Raw genomic sequence first — 17,462 nt, forward strand, 5'->3', positions numbered from 1 at the left:
TATATATATATATATATATATTTGTGTGTGTGTGTGTGTGTGTGTGTGTTCACTTATTTAGTGTAAAAATATTCAATATCCTATGGCTGGAGAGATGGATTAGTAGTTAAAAGCACTTGCTGCTTGTCTTAGGGTTTTACTGCTGTGAACTGACACCCTGACCAAGGCAAGTCTTATAAAGGACAACATTTAATTGGGGCTGGCTTACAGATTCAGTAGTTCAGTCCACGATTATCAAGGTGGGAGTATGGCAGTATTAAGGCAGGCATGGTACAGGCAGAGCTGAGAGTTATGCATCTTCATCTGAAGGCTGGTAGTGGAAGACTGACTTCCAGGCAGCTAGGAGTAGGGTCTTAAAGCCCACACCCACAGTGATACACCTACTCCAACAGGGCCACACCTTCTAATAGTGCCACTTCCTGGGGCGAGAATATACAAACCATCATTTTTCACTCCCTGGTAACCACAGGCTCATTAAAGCATACCTAAACTTACCATAATAACAAATACATTTAGTCCAACTTCAAAAACCTCCATAGTCTACAGCAGTCTCAACATTGTTAAAAGTCCAAAGTTCAAAGTCTCTTCTGAGATTGATCCACTCATCTAACTGTAATCCCCAAAGCAAGACAGAAAACAAGGTGAGCAAACTCCAAACTCTGCATCTCCAGTTCTGATATCAAAGTGATCTTCAGATTTCCAATTCATTTTTCATCTTTGTTGACTACAACAAACTTCTTTCTCCTGAGCTGGTTCCACTCCCTGGTAGCACCTTTTCTCATCAGATAGACCACACCTGTGGCACCTCAAACATCTTGAGGTCCCTGAGGCAACTTCAGTGTTCCAGCTTCTGGTTCCAATATCTGGGATCTATACAGTATCTTCTGGGCTCCTCCAAAGGGCTGGCTGGCATCATTTCTCCAGCTATGCCCTTTGTAGCATTCTAAGCTCAGGTTGAACCATTCCACAGCCACTGCTGCTCTTGATGCTCATGGTTCTGGCATGAACCATGTAGTGTATTGGAGAATACACTGGGGTCTTCTGCTGCAACTAGGCTTCACCAATAGACTCCCTTCATGGTGCCAAGCCTCAAATCCTTTGCATGACTCCTTAAATCCTGGGCCATCAACTGCAATTTAAGTTGCACCTTCACTAATGGCCTTCCATGGCCTCTCACAGTGCCAAGATTCAGCTGCTCTAAATCACAATCAAACTTCATGCCTTCAAAAACAGTACCACCTGGGTGACTCCTACATATTACCTAGTACAGCTGCAGCATGAGGTACAACCTTGACTATCTCCGGAACAAAGCTTCTTTGTGCTCTCAGAAAACACTTCAGAAGATTGCACTTCACTAATGCTGGTCTCTCCTTATTCACCACTAATTTCTTAGCCCTAGCTAACCAGCATCAATTGTGTCCAATTTTACTGCATATGCTCAGAAATAATATATAAAAAGATATCTTTTCAAACTTACAATGTTTTAATAAACTAAAAGCAATATGCATAGTGGTATAAAAATAGCTGTGGTCACAATGGTATAATATAAATATAAAATCTCCCAACCTGAATTAGATTAAAAAAACCAAATGTGTGTATGTGTGTGTATGTGTTCATGTGTATGTGTATTTCTATGTGTATTTGTGTGTGTGTATGTGTGTGTATGTCTTTGTGGAGGGTATGTGCACTGGGTTCTATTAAAGGTTGTTAATTATGTAACAATGAATATGCATTTGCAGATTTAACTAAATATAAAACTATCTTCCACACAATGGAAATTTCAGATCATTTTACTATGTTTTGGCAAGAATTTCTATCTAAAATTAGTATTGGAATTTTGTGATATAAAATCCTTTCAAAATAAATTAGGACAATTAAGAAATAGTAGGCTTAACATGAGTACGTTGGAGATTTTGCAGTTACTTTCATATTGTCTATATATCAAGCTATACTCTTCAGTTTCTGAATGCTTGACTGTTGCAATCTATGTAGCAAAAGGTAACTCCTAAATTAACTTTCATAAATGGAGTCAGGCTTAATTAGCAAATTCATAACTTTGCTATAGATCAACTAAGCCCTTCTTTAAATTATTTATAAAGGGCATTTAGAAAGTCATGAAAATTAATCATCATGGTTTCACGGCAGCTGTGTGAATGTATGTGTATACAAGGCTGTGTATGATTCTACTTACCAGACTAAAACTCTGAAGGTTAAAATTTCATGGACTTGGCTTTAATTGATCAGCAAAATTGCAACATACATAATACAAACTTGATGTAAGTGTATATGTCCTTGGAAGCATAATCCCTGAGTTTAATCTCTACATTTTTTTTCTCTAAGAAAAAGGCTTGAACCTAAATTTCATGCCTCAGTCCCTATGTGCTTCGAAGACAGGCACAGTCTACAATAAATGGCTGGGTTTGTGTCTTGATTATATCCCTTGCTTATTGATTGATTGGTTTCATTTTTACTTACAAGTTATTTCATGTCTTCAAAACATTAAAGAATAAAACATTATTATGTTATAAGTAACTTTCATTCTTAAGATAATGTATTTAAATCTATATGCATTGATAATACATATCAACATTATATTTTATTACTAGTTCATAATTTTCATTTTTTCCTTTAACTGCTAAAATCTATCTTTATAGACTCTATTAAGTCACTTCTATGTGATGTTACAAATCTTCGATTTACTATAGAATTTAGTTATATTTTAAGTATGCATTAAAAAAACAAAGTTGTATTAAAAAACACTATTGCCATATATATTAAGTGGATTAATGTCTTTCTTTCCAAAAATACATTTCATGATTTCGTCCATGTTTTACTTTGATATTTATGTGAGATATGTTAACATTAGAATATTTAGTAGTACCATTTCAACATTTTCAAATAATAGTAGATAATAATTCATCCTAACCACCGACCATAGAATACACATGGATTTACCATGGCTCCAGCTGCATAAGTAGCAGAAGATGGCTTTTTCTGGCACCAATGAGAGGGGAGGCCCTTGGTCCTGTGATGGCTCGATATTCCAGCATAGTGAAATGCTAGAGCTACCACTAGGCTGCAATAGGTGGGGGAGGAGCACCCTCATAGACGCAGGTGCGAGTGGGATGAGATAGGGGGTTTGTGGAAGGAAAACCAGGAAAGGGAATAACATTTGAAATGTAAGTAAATAAAACAACCAATAAAAAATTTTAAAAAGAATGATATATGACTTGATTAATCATGGATATAAGACCTTAGTATTTGATCAATATGTGAAAATCATTTTTATCACTCCGACTGAATTCTGAACTGAAATATGTTAATAGGAGCTGAGATGAATCTTATTAGCCTCAAGTAAATGGCCTATTCTAATACTTTTATTTAATTATGAGAAGAAAGAAAACACAAAAATATTAAATAATGAAATTAAATCAAATAATAAATATTTCATTTCTGTGTGTAAGAAACCATAGAGGCTTTATCATTTAATAAATCCATAAATAAAATGATCGGTGCCTGAGTGTGGTAGTTTGAGTAAGAATGGCTCCCACAGGCTCCCATATTTAAATGCCTAGCCATCAAGGAATAAACCTGTTAGATAGTGTCAGGAAGATTAAGGCTTATTATTGGAGGAAGTGTGGCCTTAGAGGTTAGCTTTTTATAATTTCAACAGCCCATGCCAAGCCCAGTCTTTTTTCCTGGTGGTTATTTATCAGGATGTAAAGCTTTCAGCTCTAGGGCCATGCATGCCTGAGTGCCACATTGTTCCTTACTATGATGATGTAAGCCAACTCCAGTTAAATGTTTTGTTGTTGTTTGTTTGTTTATTTGTTTTTATATATAAAAGCTGCTGTGCTCATGGTGTCTCTTCATAAAAGTAAGAGTGACTAAGACTGGGTTTTATACAGATTTTACATATGGAGAAACTAAAGCTTTGTGGGTATACCACCTAAATTTTATATGCAACTATTATGAAATACAAGTTCAAAAGTCATGGCAATGATTGATATAATCATAAAAGACCATATTATTTTCATTATCCCAGAAAAAATTTTGAAGTTTTACTGCAAATTCACATTAATAGTGACTAGTAGCTAAGAGCACTAAAGGCCTGTGAACAAACTCAGTCATCACGAGTACAATGAATACTTTTAGAGAATATTTGAATCCTTTTCTTTCTTTTTTTAGGTTGGGGGACAAGTTCTCCTAGAACACCGACTGCTCTCAAACTTGAACATGTAGCTGAAGCTGGCCCTGAACATCAGGGCACTTTTTCCTGCCTTGACATTTTAAAGGCTGTGATTAGAGACATGTGTCACCATTTCCATTTTGTGTGGTGTTGGAGATTCAACATGGGATTTTAGAAAGTAAGGCCAGTGGTCTTTAACTGAGCTAAATAGTCACACTTACATTAGCTTCATATTAACTTTATGTTAAGTTATTTTACTTTCAGGACTCATTATGAATAACCTATTTGTCTGGCAACCAAGCAGAGGAGCAGAATCTAAATGATGAAGGTGTCTTGGGGATATAGAAACTTTCCTGTGGCAAACTGCTTGTACAAAGACTTGGTTTCCTGTGGTGTGTGTTTAATCCTGATGGTCAGGTTCACAGGATGTAGAATTATTAAGGAAAACCTTCCTGGAATGCCTGTGAAGATTATCATAGAAAGGATGATGTAATGGTCAAAGGGTTACTCAAACTGTGGGTGGTATCATTCCACAGACTGGTGTCCTGGGTTGAATTAAAAGGGGAAAAATGAACTGACAATCAGTGCTCATCACTTCGCTTACTGACTGTGGATGCAATGTGTTTAACTACATCCATCAAGCTCCTACTATGAGGGCTTCATGATCTACCACAGACTGTTTTCTAGAACTGTTAGCCCAAATATGCCCTTTGTTCTTTAGGTTTCTTTTGTCAAGTATTTCACCAGAAAGAGAATACGGGAAACAAATATAATTTGTAATACTACTATGCCCATAAAATCTATAACTGAAAAGACACTGTAGGGTAGAATCAAACACACCAAAGTCCAATGGGATCTCTTGTCTCTCAAAGAGAAAGAAAGGAATAAAGAAAGAAAGAAAGAAAGAAAGAAAGAAAGAAAGAAAGAAAGAAAGGAAGGAAGGAAGGAAGGAAGAAAGAAGGAAAATATTGCAGGAAACGTCAATGCTGCTATCTACATACATGTACATGTTATTCAAACTGTACATACATTTACATATATATGAGGACAGTCACTTTTTTTTTTCTTTTTTTAATTTTTTATTAGATATTTTCTTTATTTACATGTAAATTTCTCCTTTTCCAGTTTCCCCTCCAAAAAACAAACAAACAAAAACAACAAGAACAAACCCCTGTTGCCTCCCTCCTCCCCATGCCTGCCACCCCAACCTCTCCCACTTATTGGCCCTGGCATCATTCCCCTACACTGAGGCACAGAACCTTCACAGGGCCGAGGTACTCTCCTCCTATTGATGATCGAATTTGCAATCCTCTACTATACACAAGCTACCAGAACAATCAGACCCACCATGTGCAGTCCTTGGTTGGTGGTTGAGACACTGGGAGCTCTGAGGGTACTAGTTAGTTCATAGTTGTTCGTCCTAAGGGGCTGCAAACCCCTCAGCTCCATAGGTCCTTTCTCTAACTCCTTCATTGGGGACCGTGTACTCAGTTCAACGGATGGTTATGAGCCTCTACATCTGTGTTAGTCAGGTGCTGTCAGAGCCTCTCAGGAGATAGCTATATTTAGGCTGGCTAGTCCTTCCTTCAGACTCTGCTCCACTGTTAATCTCTGCAACTCCTTCCGTGGGTATTTGGTTCCCCCTTTTAAGAAGGAATGAAATGTCCACCTTTTGTTCTTCCTTCTTCTTGAGTTTCTTGTGGTTTGTGGGTTGTTCTTCCTGTATTCCAAACTTCTGGGCTAATAACCATTTATCAGAGAGTGCATACCATGTGTGTTCTTTTGTGATTGGGTTACCTTACTCAAGATGATATTCTCCAGATTCATCTATATCCCTAAAAATTTCATAGATTTATTGTTTTTAATAGCTGAGTAGTACTCCATTGTGTAGATGTACCACAATTTCTGTATCCATGAGGACAGTCACTTCCATACACACCTGTACACAATACAAATACATACTCATTCCCCATATAAAAGTTTTCTAAGTATGATGATGAAAGATGTGATTGATAATCATTTTAGAAATATAATGTAAAAATTTTAATATTCTATTTTATTACTTTTATCCCATCTTAATCTTTAATTCTTTGCCTTAGTAGTATTGTATATCTGTAATGATTTCATTTGATGTTCTGTTTGAAAGAAAATACACAATTGATTAGAACAGGCTTTATTGAAATTTTATTAAATTTAGATGAAATTTCAATGTTTATAACTTGATAGTAATTTTAAAATATTTTAATATGAAACTAAGAGGAATTTTAATGCTAAAATATATTCTATATAATTTTAAAAACTGTAAAATCTTTTGTTAGATTACATTCAGACTCAAGGGTTTACACATGATTAATGAACTTGTAAATTGTATATTGATCTTGGTTTAGAATGTATGTTTAAATAATAATAATATGGCAATAAGAATTTTAAAACAAAATGTATTATTCATAAACCAGACTGATTGCTAGAGCACACTAATATAGTTGAAAATATGTATCAAAATATGATGCTTTGACTCTTAGAAATTGATATAATTCACAATGGAGACATTCACATTTGTGGAGCTAATTTTGGTTGGCGTATTTGCTAGTTTCTTTACAAAATTAATATACTGGAACGTGAATATGTAACCTCTTTTGAGTATATAATACTTGCAAATGTAATTAATTAAGGTGAAATCATGTTGGATTACAATAAATTTGAATCTGATAAGAGGTGTGCTTTTAAAAAACAGGACATTTTCATGAATACAATAAAAAACACATGTGAATGATATGCTCTATAACACATAGCAACAAAGAAATGAAAGCTATGATACCCTCTGTCCATATAAGTAAGAAAAGACAGTAAATAATGCAAGGAATATGGATTTACTGATACCAAGATTTTTTAAAATCATACTTTTCACCATATATATTATAGTTTTTTATGGGAACTCCATAATAATTAATAGGAATTTTACTATGAAGATGCTGGTTTCACAAAAAGATACTGGGAATTATGTTAAGTAGCTCTAGCATTCAATTCAGAGTTGAGGAAACAAAAGAAGTCTGCTGCTTACTATTTGACAAAAGCTTATTCTTTTAGGAGACTACTGATTGAACTATTGTTAATGACAATTTTGTGAGGTTAAAATTAGTTGAAAGAGGGTGGATTTTTTTTCTCATAGGCATTGTCTAACATTTAGTATCAACATAACATATATGTAAGAAACCACAATAATTATGTGTCCAAAAACATTGCCGAAAGAAGAAAAAAGAAACGCATTGTTTAAAATACATGAGAAAACTTCTCTGAATTGAATTATAATATTAAGTCCTTAATGGCCATTTGTAAGTAACTGATTCATTTAGCTAAGAAAGTTGTTACTTGGTTTTCCTTGAGAAAATAAAAAAGTTAAAGGGTTCATATTTAGCCATTAGTTGTGAATTGCTTTTTCTTGAGAAAATAATAAGGTCATAGTGAGATTTGCTGAATATAATTATTACTTTCAATCAATGCAAGAGCAACAGAGTCTGTTTGTTACCACTTCAAGGTTATTTATTCTAGTAAAATTCAGAAGATAATTTAAGTAGCTACAGACCGACCGTGAATTACAGATATTTGAGGGACTCATTTATTGAAGGAAAGGACTGGGATTTTGAGTGAAAGGTATCTTTTACATAGGTGGGAGAGAAAAAATATCTTTAAAATAAGAACAATTTCTTTCCTGAAAGACAAAGAAGGATTCAGCATTGACCAAAGAACAGTGTCTCTGTATGGCATGGAATAGATGAGAATTCAGAGTCTAACTTGCCAAAAAATTGGGAGGGCACATGAGGAATATTAGCTGTATTAGTCAAATTACTTTATAGCCTGAATTTTATAGTGTTTCTCTGCATGGTATAATACTAATTTATATAATTGTTGATGAATAATGTTGATAAATATGTTTTGTTTTAAAATGTAGTGCACATTTTAAACTTTTGATTAATTTATTGAGTCATAATAATTTCTGTATTTTGATACATTTAAGCATCTATACTAGCAACTCAATAAAAGTAATGCATCCCTCCATCACGTCTAAATGATTCCTCATATCTATCTGTAATTCCTTCTTATTTATCCTCCTTCCAACTGTTTGACTTCATGAATTACCTTAGTATACTAGTCTGGATTATCTTTTATTTTGTGCAAATTTGTGTCCAGTTAGCTTTAACTTTACACATTTTATTTGTGTTTTATGCAGGCAGATCATTCCATAACTAACCTAAACTGTTCTACTACAAAACAGCTGATTGCTTTGGTTGCTCAGTACTAATTTACTGCATGGATAAACCTGGTCATTCCCACATGGCTTGTTTTGGTTGGTTAATGACAAATAGCATTATTGTGGAATTTTAAGTCCAGACATATATATGTATCTTCTCATAAATCATATGCTGAGGTCTAACTTTCAACACTTCAGAATGTGAATATACTTTGATACAGAACATGTTGGAGTTAATCAAATCAAAATAAAGTTATTAGTATAATCCCTATAATTAATATCCTTCAGAGACATAATTTTATACACATAATAAATACAGTCCTAAAACCTCTGAAAAAATAACCATGTATAAGCTAAAAAATGTCCTCTGGAGAAGTATATTTTGAAAGCACCTACATAGGCTTCTACCATTTTAGAATTTTCAAACAAAAACCCTTTGGACACTCTCCAAATGTTCTTACTTTGTCATAGTGTCTCTGACTGACAAATATAGTGACCGTGTTTTAGTTCCTTTAAGTATTAGGTGTGTGTGGAGTATCTGGCTTTAATCTGAGTCTTTTGTGTACTCTTATTAAAGATTCTCTGAATGATTGCCTGGTGTCATTATATCACAATCTTACATTAATTGTGTGACTTGAAAAAACTTAAAATTCCTCTGTGCTTCTATGTCAGTATTGCAAAGTAGAGAAACAACTGTTTTTCTCATTTTAAATAGGCATCTTAAATTAGGCATCTTACACATATACAGTAACTGATGAAATTCAAAAAGTATACAATATTAAGATGCTATATTAATAAAATAGTGAGTCTATGGGTATATGTAGAGTTGCCTCTAATATAGTGAGTTAAATTTTTCCTTCATTTTACATGTCTTTATAATATATGATAAGCCATTATAAAATTGTATTTCTGGTCAGTCTATTAAAAAATTGTGGTGTTATAACAAAATGTGTATAAAATAGAATTGATCCTGTTATATTGTTTATTGTGTGTCTAACATTATAACAGCAAGAATATTGGTTGGGTTTGTTTTCAGATTCTTGCAACTTTTATTTAAAAACATATGGCTAATTCCAGGAAACTTTCTGTCAAAATGGTTAACTTTTAATAATCCAGATATTGAGATTCTTGAGTTTTGTGAGTTTCTGTTTATGGTGGTGGATACATTTTTAGAATTTGAAGATAAAGTATTTTTCAATGCTTTATGAAATATGAAATAAATTAAAATTCCTAATATTAACTCTCTTTGTTTTTGAATCATTAGGCAAATCATTTGATGGTAGGCAAACAGGCAGGCAGTTAGATAGAAATGATTGATCAATAAATTGATAGATGGAGAGATAGATAGATAGATAAATGATGGATAGATAGATGACAAATTGAAGATAGAACAAAGTTAAATTTCCTTTTTTTGTCAGTAAGAATAAGATCCATTTATTTCTTTTTTCTATTTCTCCATAGAAAGCTGATTTATTTTTCTGTATTTTAAATTTAATCATTTATTTATTTATTTATTTATTTATTTAATACTTCAGATTTTATTCCATTCCCAATCCACTCTCCAACACCAGAGCTGGTTCCCCTCTCCTCCCCTCTCCTCTTCCACTTTCCTTCCTAGGTCCCTCCCTCCCTCTCCCCCTTGTGATTGCTTTCTTCTCCCTCCCAAATGGGACTGAAGCATTCTTACTTGAGCCCTTCAGCTTGTTTACCTTTTTAAGTTCTATGTACTTCATCTTGGGGATTCTGTACTTTTTTGGTGGCTAATGTCCACTTATTAGTGAGTACATACCATGGATGTCCTTTTGGGTCTGATTTACCTCACTTAGGATGATATTTTCTGGTAAAAGAATAGTGAGTGAATTTCTTGATTGTTTATCTTTACAAGTCAGCCACCACACAGTACTTTAAAGAATAAGAAAACACACTAAAATAAATGGTAGTTGATTTATGGCAAATTAGATAAGAAATAAGAGATTTTCAATAGTGAATCTCATGTTTTAATCATGGAAAAATGCACATTTCAATGTCATTGTTGATGAAGGCTTTAATAGATAGAATGCACTTTATTTAGAGAAAGAATTTCAGATAGAAATGTCTCATATCCTTTTCTCAAAGATGATTTTTACTGACAAAGAGCTTCATAAAAATGTACTTTGTCAATTTTAATTAATGCTACATTATGAGTAGTTTCCTTGAGAATGTAGCTATGAGAATTTACAGTGTTTTATTGTGTTTGGAGAATGCAGACTAGGTTATGATTTTACTTTGAATTTTATCTTTGCTAAGACTTAGTAGTGTTAGAAACATACTGAAAGCCAATGTGCTAACTATTTATTTATTTATTTATTTATTTATAATCTCTCCATTGCCCTGGAAGCCAACCTGATTTATTTGTCTGTTTGTTTATAATCTAGCCATTGCCCCACACACCTGGTCTCCCCTTCCACAGTTGCCCATTCCATTACTCCCTGCCCTATCTCCAAGAGAATTCTCCCCACTACCAGGCCTCCCACATCAATGGGGATGAAAGTCTCTTGAGGATTGGGGGTATCTTCTTTCACTAAGCCAAATCAGGCACTTCTCTGTCATATATGTGTTGAGGGATTCAGACCAACTCCTGTATGCTGCCCGGTTGGTGGCTAAGTGTCTGGAAGCTTGCAGGGGTCTGGGTTAGTTGAGATTGGGGTCACCCTCCTCTTCAGCTTCTTCCATCTTACCCCTAATTCAGCTTTAGGGGCTCCAGACTTCAGTTCAATGGTTGGGTGTAACTATCTGTTTCTCTCTCAGTGAGCTGCTGGTTGGTCCACTCAGAGGACAGCCACACTAGGCTCCTCTCTGTAAGCACATCATAGCATCAGTAATAGTCAAAGGTTGGTGTTTCTTCATGAGGTGGATCCCCAGTTTGGCCAGTCCCTCCACTGCCTTTCCCTCAGTCTCTTCTCCATTCTTGTCCATGCAGTTCTTTTAGACTAGAACACTTATTGGTGAGAAATTTTAGCTGTGGGATAGCAAGCCCATCTCTCACTTGGTGTCCTGTCTTTCTGCTCTACAAATCCCCACTCTCCACTGTTGGTCATTTTATCTAAGGTCAATCCCATTGAGTCCTTAGAGTCTCTAACCTCCATTCATTCTGCTGGCCCTTTGGGCTTCAATCCTGTCTTCCCCCATCCCCATACCACATCCTGTCTCCCTGACCCCAGTTCCTCTTTCCTGCCCAAATCTCTCCCTCCCTCTGTCTTGAATGATTATTTTCTTCTCCTTACTTAGTGATATTGAAACATCCTCAGTTGCGTTTCTGCTTATACTTTTAAAAGGTAAGCTATAATATCAGTTTATGCTACCTACTAAACACTACTTTTTCTATGCCTAAGTGTCCCCAAATCCATCTTGTGGAACCAAGTGTTTATAGGTATCAAATGTCTCAAAGAAAATGATGAAATCAAATTTAATAGCAGTTTTTTGTTGTAGGACCTGTAAAGATGTTGAATAACGTTGTCCTAGCTACTAAGTAAAGAAATGGATGATAAACACAAGTTTTATATTTGTCTAGGAGAAAACAAAGAGTAGCTGCTGATTCTCTAAGTAGTACAAATAAATGATAGAAATGACAAGCAAGGTTTTTCCATGAATCAAGGTATCTGGAACCATGGCAAAATGAACTCTCAAGGGAAGGCCCCAATGCCTGACACTATTACTGAGGCTATGGAGCACTCACAGAAAACACCCTCCAAAAGACCCAATGAGGAGCTGAAAGAGTCAGATACAGACATTTGCACCCAACCAGTAGAAAGGAGCTGCTGACCCCTGTAGTGGAATTAGGGAAAATCTAGAAGAAGCTAAGGAGGAGGGGGACTCTATAGGAGGACCAGCAGTCACAATTAATTTGGACCCCTGAGATCTCTCAGACACTGGACCACCAACCAGGCAGCATACAGGAGGCATACCCTAGCTGATATGAGGCTCCCAACACATATATAATAGAGGACTGCAAGTTCTGGGTTCAGTCAGAAAAGAATCACCTAACCCCTCAAGAGACTGGAGGTCCCAGGGAGTTTAGAGGTCTAGAGGGGTGGGGAACATCCTCTTGGAGACAGGGGCCTGGGGAGGAGGTACGGGATGTAGAACAATTGGAGAGTGGACTGGGAGGGGAATAAAATCTGGAGAGTTAAAAAAAAAAAGAGAGAGAGAGAGAAGAAAAACAATAAAAAAACAAAAACCAAAACAAAAACAAAGCAAAACAAAACAGAGTAAATGTCATTCTTGTTATAGACCAGGGAGAACTGATCTATGGGAATTGTAAGTCTGTTCAAGGATGCTCTATCTGAGTTTGTTCAAGTTTGTTATTGGACATAAAGAATGAAGTATTTTTTTCTTGACTGAGATGCAAGAGACAAAAGGTGGACTTTGTGTTTGCTGAGAACTTGTATGACAAATGTGATTCCAGTTAACATTAAGTTTGCAAGACCAACAAAAAATGTGATTAGCCCTTGAAAATAATTTTAAAAAGAAAAGGATAAATTTTAAAAAGTAAAGAACTAGCAACTGCTTCAATGCAGTTCTCAACTTTCTTTTCATTAAGCAGTTGCAATTGACTTTTCAATAACAAATCAAAATCAGTTTAATTAGGATTAGGGAAAATCATATAGACTCCATGAATCAATAACCCAACTAAAGTAGTATGGAATACTGACATAAAAACCCAGCTGTCTGTCCAGCTTTGAAAAAGCTTCCCAGGGACAACTCTAATCTGCCATTGTGAGCACTGCTTTGCCTAAATTTATTTTCTGTTGTATCATTTAATCAAGGGCTATTGATTCTTCCTTCAACTTGATTTTCCAATCACAATTTTCCTATTTCCATGACTAAGAATTAGCTTTCTCATTACTTTCAACATGACTCACTAATAAGACAAAATGGTACAATGGAGACCATGAATGGAACTTTAACTAGAGTTTTAATTTCAAATTCATAACTTACTATACTGTGTGTAAATTGTAACTACCTGATACAAATTATGAATGAATAGAGAAAAAAATCCAAGTGATAAGGTAAACGCAAATACTATGGATAAAAGGAAAGTAGTGTGTTTAAAATCTGGTGCTATAAGAATACTTTTGCTTCATTTCTGGTTTAAGCCCTGGGCTCATTCATGCATGCATGTTGCATGTACATACACACAAACACACACACACACACACACACACACACACACACACAAGGTGGTATAGTGATGGAGGAAGAGGGAGAGCAGAGAGAGAGAGAGAAAGAGAGAGAGAGATTGATTCTATATTGATTCTATATTTCTTCTCTGGAGAAATGTTTTAGAGAATGTTTAAGGATCTGATACTAATCTTCTTTCACGATACTGATCTTCTTTCATGCTTTTCCTACTTTGTCTTCAAATGCTTTTATATACTTTCTCAAAATTAATTTTGACAGGAAATGCTAAAGGGTAGTATCTTGACAAATTAGAAGGACACAGTACATGGCTTAGACAACTGTTGCTGAAAGTTTGAACTATTTACCTATATTTTATGGAATATACATATATAAGATTTTTGAATATTAAAATATTAAATGTAAAGATTGAGGTTACTCATCAAAAAGTTAACTTACCCAGGTTTTCTGAAGTAAAGTTAGAGTTAGCAAAAAGTGTATATGCCTGCTGTTTCTGTGTTCAATCATATACATATATGTATAATACAAGGATATTTGTTATAAGGAATTTGTTCATAGAAAAAAATTATAAAGACAAAGCCTCAGAAATTTCAACAAATGTGCTAAAAGTAAAAGACAAATAAATGATAGACTTGTGATCTGAATCCAAAGGCCTAAGAATATTGAAAGGCAATGGTAAGATTTTCTTTCAAAGTCTGGCTTTAGATGAAGAAAAGCAATGACTGGTCTCTTCATTTTTACATGTAAATCCTAGATATTCTCTATTACACGAAATATTGTTCTGTGAATTTTAGAGTGACTCTAGTATATGTATGTTATGTGTGTGTGTGTATGTGTGTGTATGTGTGTGTGTGTTTATATTCTATTTAAACAACAAACCACTAAGATAATATTACTGACAATTATAGTCTTTTGTTTTTCCACATGATATTTAAAATTATTTCATCCATACCATTTTTGTATCCTCCTTGCCTTCTACAACCAGATGGATCATGGTTTTGTTTGTGATGCAATTCTTCATTCATAATGTATATGGTCTGTTCTTATGAGAGTTGCATCTTTATGATTTTCAAGTGCACTAAATGATACCATGTGAAAGTACTATAGGGCAGTAAGAAGGATCTCCTGGTTTACAGATATATTTGATTTATCTTCCTTGTTGAGTTATAGTCTAACATCTCCTCGGTAAAGAGGATTTTTTTCCCACAACCACCACAACATTTGCTACTTTTCCTATTCATTCTGGAGCAAAAGCAATATCTATACTGGGTAGGGAGAATTTTCAATTTTAGTTCAATGGCTTCTCTGTTTTCTCCATATGGAAACATTCCTTCTTTTGAAACTGAGATCTATAAGACAGTAGCACCTAAAACAATGGACTGGAGTACATATTGGTGAATAATTGAAGCACAATTCACTTATTCCTATTGTGTTTTTGTTTTTGTTTTTGTTTTTGTTTTTTTTTTGGAATTATGCATGGTTGTTTGAATAAGAAATGCCTCCAGAGGCTCATGTAATTCAACTCTTGTATACAAGTTGGTCACACTGTTTGGTAAAATTATGGAAGTCCTAGGAGTTAGAACTTTGGTGGAGGAAATACATCATTATGAATGGATTTGAAACTTAATAAGTTGGGCCTGCTTCCTGTTCTCTCTCTCTCTCTTCCTTGTACAGACAAATGTGTGATTAGCTAGCTTCTTAACTGCATCACCATACTTTTTGCCTTTCTTGCTATGCTAGACTTTAGCACTACAGAATTATAAAGCAACCTAAATACTATTTTCCTAAGCTGTTATATGGCATAATATTCTATCACAGCATCAGAAAAGCAACAAAATTTGTATTTGTAAATATTGTAAATTTGTATTTTGTAATGAATAATAAACTGTTCAGTATAAGCAACATGTCTTTACTATAAAACCTCCGAAGTCTGAGAAGGTACTTACAGATTCATTTTCTTGCAAGCTTTTTCCTAGTTTTCAGAGATCCATCTTACTCTGTCACCATATAACAAAGAGAAAGCACTATCTTGTTCTTCCTCGTCCATTAACATGTCACTAATTCTATCACAATGGAACAACCTTTATGACATCCCCAAGGCATATTCCAAAGTGCTTACACTGAGGATATTCTTCGATATACAATGTTTTGGTAAAAGGAAGTCCAGTTTATAGCATGAGGTGAAGGTTAAGAAGTAGAAACACTCAGACAATTACTAGGATTCTTGTATGAGTAAGACAATAAAAAATTATTTAGACTCTGAAATATAGAGGAGAAGAATTAATTAAAGGGGATTGTAGATAGGTAGAAGTGTTTGGAATAAAAAGAACATGCAGTAATCTTTACATCCATCATGTCATTAATAAAAATAGATTTGATGTAATGCTGCATTTATCTCTATTTCATGGATTTGTATTGAAAAAACTCACACTTTGATTTTCATGCTGTCCACATGAAATTGACTGTAAGTATATAACAACCAAATTTAATATCTCCAATGAATAAAAGGAATTGAGCCAATAAAATAACTTTTAAGATATTATACTCCTAGTAATAAAGTAAGAATTTAGGATGACAAATATCACTCTGGAAAATACCAATGTAAAATATATTTACTTAAATATGTATCTAAATCAAATAATTCTGTTGTTCTCAAGTCATCATGCTGTGCAAGCTGGCTCTGAACTTACTCTAAGGACAAAGATGATCTTGACGTACTAATTCTTCTGCCTATACCTCCAAAGGGCTAGTATTATAGTCATGGGATACCATGTCTAAATAATATTTTAAAGTATATATATATATATATATGTATATATATATATATACATATATATATATATATACATATGCACACACATATACACACACACAGACACACACACACACTTTTTTTATACAAGTGTATTTATACCACATGGGTTTTTCCATGCCCTTGGAGGCAAGAAGAGTATGTAAGATCCCTTGGAACTAGAATTACAAACAGTTTTGCACTGCCATGTGGGTGCTAGAAACCAAAATCAGGTTCTCTGAAAGAGCAAAGAGGGCTAACCCCATTACATAGTATTTAAAAATATAAGGTTTTAAAGAAATATGTAGTAAGAGAGTAATTGTTTTAAATATAATTAACTAATGCCACATCCTTTAAATTTGTTGGATGAAGCTTCAATAATGCTTACACAAAAATTTTTATATAGTTTATATTTTATAAGTGGAAAATTAAAATAACTTTAAATATTGATATGATAAGCTACTTTAGAAATATCAGAGAGTAGATGAGTCTATTTTTAAAGAAGGAAAACACATAGTAATGTAATAGTAGATAAAATACCACAAAATATAGAAAATTCATGGAACAGACTGGGGCATTTAAGATATAAGCAAACTATTAAAAATAAAATTGCCAGAAACAACAGTGAAAACTGAAAGAGCAGATAAATTAGAAGTAATATACTAAAGTCAGAGATACACCACACACTAGCTTAGAAAGTTCCTGTAGTCACCATTTCTTTTCCTATTTTATTTTTATTTTTTTTTGTTCTGTTTGTTTGTTTGTCTTTGTTCTGTGTTGTTGTTTTGAGAGATTGGGTTGTACATATTCTAGTCACAGCTTTAGACATACAGTTACTGAGGTGGGATACAGGGTTTGACAAAGCCAAAGACTCTGGTCTTGTAACTCCCTCTTGCCAGAAGCTGATGGCCTCTGGAAACTTAACTTTCATTTGCTATTCTCTGGCTAAAAAGCAGATGTTCTCTGGCAGTTAAGAACTACTGTTATGCTTCCCTGCAAGTGGATCGCCTAACTCCAGAGAGCACATTAAGCCAGAGACCCGGGCAGGATCCCCT

The 17,462-nt window shown here is 34.4% G+C and overlaps 1 long non-coding RNA gene across 1 annotated transcript in view; it reads right to left on the minus strand.

Moving 5' to 3' along the window:
* The window catches only part of LOC116092251, a 28,742-nt gene extending 13,120 nt beyond the window's left edge, over nucleotides 1-15,622 (minus strand). Inside the window, exon 1 of the long non-coding RNA XR_004119179.1 lies at nucleotides 15,563-15,622. This is a non-coding gene — a long non-coding RNA (uncharacterized LOC116092251). The remainder of the gene's footprint in view (nucleotides 1-15,562) is intronic.
* Between the last annotated feature and the right edge of the window lie 1,840 nt (nucleotides 15,623-17,462).

The sequence above is a fragment of the Mastomys coucha genome, unplaced genomic scaffold, assembly GCF_008632895.1.
Source record: "Mastomys coucha isolate ucsf_1 unplaced genomic scaffold, UCSF_Mcou_1 pScaffold15, whole genome shotgun sequence".
NCBI classification, from domain to species: domain Eukaryota; kingdom Metazoa; phylum Chordata; class Mammalia; order Rodentia; family Muridae; genus Mastomys; species Mastomys coucha.